We start from the raw sequence: 5,354 nt of genomic DNA, 5'->3' as shown, positions 1-5,354 counted from the left end.
TTTTTCGGGTCGATCGGAAATCCAAGATGGCCGCCATCTTGAAAACACATTTTGAACTTATCAAGTTCTACCGGTGCAATTTGGCTGAAACTTGCATGAAATGATCCTGACATGGTCCCGACAAAGTGTTGTTATTTTTCGGGTCGATCGGAAATCCAAGATGGCCGCCATCTTGAAAACACATTTTGAACTTCTTCTCAAGTTCTACCGGTGGGATTTGGCTGAAACTTGCATGAAATGATCCTGACAAGGTCCCGACAAAGTGCTGTTATTTTTCGGGTCGATCCGAAATCCAAGATGGCCGCCACAGCCGCCATCTTGAAAACACATTTTGAACTTCTTCTCAAGTTCTACCGTAGGGATTTGGCTGAAACTTGCATGAAATGATCCTAACATGGTGCCGACGAAGTATTGTTACATTTCTGGTTGATCCCAAATCGAAGATGACTACCATGACACTATATGTAATTAATTTCCTATATGTTAAGGACCTTGGGCCTCTTGTTTGAAATAAAATTTGTTGAGAGAAATTAAAAATGATCCTGACATGATCCTGACAAAGTGACACCATATATAATTAATTTTACTATTGTCAAGGTAGGCAGATGACCGTTAAGGCCCTTTGGGCCTCTTGTTATATTTGTAATTTATAACTCAAAAGTAGTCCCATTGATAACTGTTTCTGTGCTGTCGTATGACAGATTGTTTGTATTAGTCTTAAGGTATATAATATTGCTGTTGGGGGTGTTACATTAACGAATAACAGAAAGGAGAAACCAGCAGCTAAATTCAAAACACAATTTAATTATATATACAATATTATACAGAGATGGTTTACAATATCTAAAGTAATTGGTGGGGGTACAAGACTAGTACGATGATTTAAAGTGTTACTTATCTGTATGCGAATGTCCTGGTATAATCCTTGATCCTTCCAAAGGTGCTGTACATCTAATCACTGCTCCTCTATCCGACTCCCGGATATTGCCTCCATTTTCTCTGCGGAAGCATGTGCTATCGGTCTGGCGCTTGACCATATCGAAGAACACCGCATTGAAAAGGCAATCATCTGTTCAGACTCTCTTTCGGTTCTTCAGGCTTTGAAATCAAGAAGCCCTAGAAATACTCTAATCCAAAATCTTTTAATCCGAACATTTCGATTATCTTCTAAAACTCAAATTACTTATCTCTGGATTCCCAGTCATGTGGGTATAAAGGGGAATGAACAGGCTGATGAAGCAGCTAAGACTGCTCTTCGCCTAGCACAAACAGATTTGAAACTACCATACACCGACATCAAACCTTCAATTCAGTCAGCCATCAAACACCATTGGCAACAAAGGTGGTCTACCGAAACAAACAATAAACTGTTTAAAATTCAACCTACACTTAATCCTAAAATGTCCAGTCGGAGAGACCGCAGAGAGGAAGTTGTACTCTCTCGGCTCCGAACTGGACACACATATTTTACACATTCCTATCTATTGAGAGGGGAGGATCCTCCTACATGCCATGCATGTGATTCTCCTCTCACAGTGGAGCATATTTTATTGCATTGTATTGATTTTAAACACATACGAGATAAATACTACGATGTCTCCGACATGTACACTTTGTTTCATGCCGTGAGACATAATCGTATTTTTAATTATCTCAAAGAGATCGGTATTTTAAGCAAAATATGAACGTTTTCTCATCATACATCGTATCAACTCAACATTTCATCGTTTCATCAACATTGTGCATGAGTTTTCTCATGTGTTTTAGCCAAATTTATTTTATCCCATGCAAACCTTTTTTTTTATCAAATTAACGTTTACAATCTGTGTTTTAGTCCTTACTTGCTTTTTCTTACACTGAACTTTTATCCTGATATTAATGCATGACTTGTAGTTTGGCCCTAAATGACCTTAGTTGTCGATGGGCCGTAAAACTCAAACAAACAAACAAACAAAATGATCCTTCCAGGTTTCAAATTAACAATAATCACAAATCCACAAGGAAATTGAATGTCCACCGATGATTTGTAAAGTTCCAGGCAATATGAATAAATCCACACAAAGTGTTGTAATAATCCACAGATAAAGTCACAATAGCTCTCCCAATAGAATCTTATATGGCGCTGTACAATTCTTGGTATGTCTTATTACAGGTCTCATTACAGTTCTGATTAGCCTTGGACAGCTCGAGTATATATAGCTAAACCCTAGTTCAAGAATATTGGAGAACCTTCTACTTCTAGAAATATTTAACTAAAAACAGTAAACAAGTAAACACACATAACTTTCTGGAAATAGATCATTCTAGATCTCTACTTAAAATCAACATGTTTACAAACATATTTGTTTATACATGATTATATTCTAGAAAGTTCTATAACCTAAATCAATGATATGACCTTCATAGGATGTATTGATAAAAAAAGCTATAGGAGTTATCTCCCTTATCTCATAACTACATGTATTTAGTGTCATACATAACAGGGGGAGGCAATGTAGTATTACGAGCAGGACCATCCGTTCCACTAACCATTACACTAACTTTGCTGCTTGTAGTAGAAGTACTGGTAGATGATAATACGCACAGGTTGAGGTTCTATATTTAACAAGTTGTCCTGTTACAAACACCTTAAAGTACTTGTTTTTCTTTTTTTTAACCTGGCTGTTGTTTAAAGTGCAAGGGGGTTGGGATGATTTTCGTTGCATGTTAAACATAAATGTGTGAAAGTGCATAAATTTGAATTACTTAATTGTTACAAATTTCTTGTCCTTCATGCATTAATCGCGAGTGGCCCTTAGAATCAAGAGTTGAGCTCTTGGACAGTTGGCTGATGGATTGGATGATGAAGGTTTAGACACATTCTTATCCATAGATGACAACGGGCAAAAGTTTGTAGTATGCAAGGTGCTAAGGCATAAATTACATGAGGAAGGGATTTGATTCGCGAAAATGTTACAGAAAAGTGTGTTGTCACGTACTGATCATTCTATTTTGTTATTGTTGTGCCTTGAATACGAGGCTGCTCTTAAGGAAAATTGTCATTGATATTCATGGAACGCTGAGGAAGTATATTTGGTGCCCATGTCGACAATGTCTCTTTTGTACAAGTCAAGCTAACACGTCGGTGGGGGTGAATCGAACACATAACTTGTTTAAAGATACCGAAAGCCAGTATAAATCTACTCAAAGACAGAGTCCTATTTAGGTGAGCGTCTGTTTTGACGTAGTTAAAACAACTGATCACTTTGTCCTGTGACATATGGAATCTGGAAGGCAGCTAGATTAATGTCTCTGCCTGAGATAATTTGTTGACATAGGGAAGGCGAAAAGGTTTCTACCAGGGGTAGGAATTCTGATGTATACTCAAAACGCGAGCGAGTAAAAGTTGGCTCACCTTCTGCAGTAGACTCTTGTATGAAATTACGATATGCCGAGTCTAGCGTGAAATCCATAGTTGGTAACTCACTTGGCCTAACAATAGGACCATCTCTTGTCGCTTGTCCAGCCCCTGTAGCTGTGGCAGCAGGTGGACTGTACTAATGTTGCTGGAAACTGTGTTGATTTTGTTTTCCGGCCATGTATACCCATTTGTAGTGTGGCAACACTCTCGGTTAGATATGTGACCATGCCGTTCAATCTAGCCGTCGCTTCACTTCCGGCCTGACAGCCATGCTGTCCCGATGCATCATGGGATATTATACCACACATTCAGTTGGCAAATTATGGGATGTAGGCCTAGTGCTCAACTCACTTTCCCTGGCTAATTTGAATTTATGTACTAGCACAATTTGTTGTCGTTATTCCTAAACTCTACATTGTTTTTACGCAGTTCTTCACGTAGACATGTTAAGGTCCCTTTTCCAATCATATCTGGATCGTAGGGAGCAGGCCGCGAGTTCTGACGTTGCTTGTGCGCCATAATGACTTAAACAATGTTTACAAACAAAAACATGCACGACAATTCTATTAAAATTCTTTCATTTCCCTGCAGCTTCCAGTAATGTATAACGTCCATGGATCTCACTTGATCTCTCAAGAATATGTTAGCTAAGTGTACCTTGGTCACATTCTCAGAAAATAGAGGAAGCTTGCTGCTTACCACAAGATCTCTAATATTCTTCAGTCTGCGATAGGCCAGTAAAGGTGGCTCTGGAAAGATATTTCTCAGTTTTGCTGATGACTCTTTGATACGCCAGTGGTTTCGAAGAATAGTAGATAGAGGTGGTAAGCTAGGGTGGAATGTGACCACACACGGGACCTTTATTGTAGGAGTTCTGACTTTGTATTCTAGGAGACTGGCTCTCTCCAGGGCCCTGACTTTGTCAATTTCCCTATCTATCGCAGTGGATTGGTATCCTCTAGACAGAAGGTGTTTTTTTAATTCTGAGCACCATTGCTCGAAGATGGTATCACGATCATCAGATACTATACGTCGGATGTGTAATTCTTGGGAATAGGGAATGCTACGGGTTGTGTGTGAAGAATGACAACTGGACGGGTGGAGATAAAGGTGTGTATCCGTGGGTTTAGAGTACAAATCTGTTTGAGTTTTGAAATTTGAATTAAATAAAAAACATGGTTATAGTAAATAGAATTGTAATCATAGAAGCAGTTATGTTTAAAAACTCTATTAAATGATTATATAAATAATTGAATAATTGGTTGTTATTCCCGTTGTTGGTTGTGTCTTCACGATTTGTTGATGAGGTTCATCATAGTCTGTTGCATTATAAGTCTGCATCGAAGCTAGCATGCCTGAAATAACACTGGACGCCGCCATGTTGTTTACAGCAGAGGCTTCCGGAACTATCCTCGTATTCATACGCGATGGCGAAATAGGTCTGTTAACCGCATGCTGTTCGCTAATGGCTGCTGCATTCCGAAGTAGTTCTTGGTAGTTATCGTGTTGCACTTCATTGCTTGTCTTGATTATTTCAATGTTTACATTATTATCGTCACTGTTTGTAGGTTCCTCGTGTCGAACAGATCTACTGCGAGTATTGCCTGAAAGTTCGCTGTTCGTAACGTTAGGCCTGTTAGGAGTGCGAGGATGTCCAACATCCATGTATAGAGATTTCAGAGCACTTCTAGTCATCCCAGTTTGAAGAACAATAATCCCAATCTTGTTTAATTCATCCTTTAGCTGACGTAGGGTCCAATTAGAAAGATTAGACGTATTCCAAGGCACGACTTGTCTATTGCGTGATCGGCGACTTGCCATAATGCAGAGTTAAGTAATACGAGAGTTAAGTAATACGATAGCCTAAGCCTACTTGTTACTCACAACTCAACAATTTCCTCATCACCGAAAGTTCACAAGTCTTGTATTATGTCCATCAAAACACTTCAGCGTC

This window comes from Argopecten irradians, unplaced genomic scaffold, assembly GCF_041381155.1.
Source record: "Argopecten irradians isolate NY unplaced genomic scaffold, Ai_NY scaffold_0632, whole genome shotgun sequence".
Classification (NCBI taxonomy): Eukaryota; Metazoa; Mollusca; class Bivalvia; order Pectinida; family Pectinidae; genus Argopecten; species Argopecten irradians.
This window is presented reverse-complemented; position numbering follows the sequence as displayed.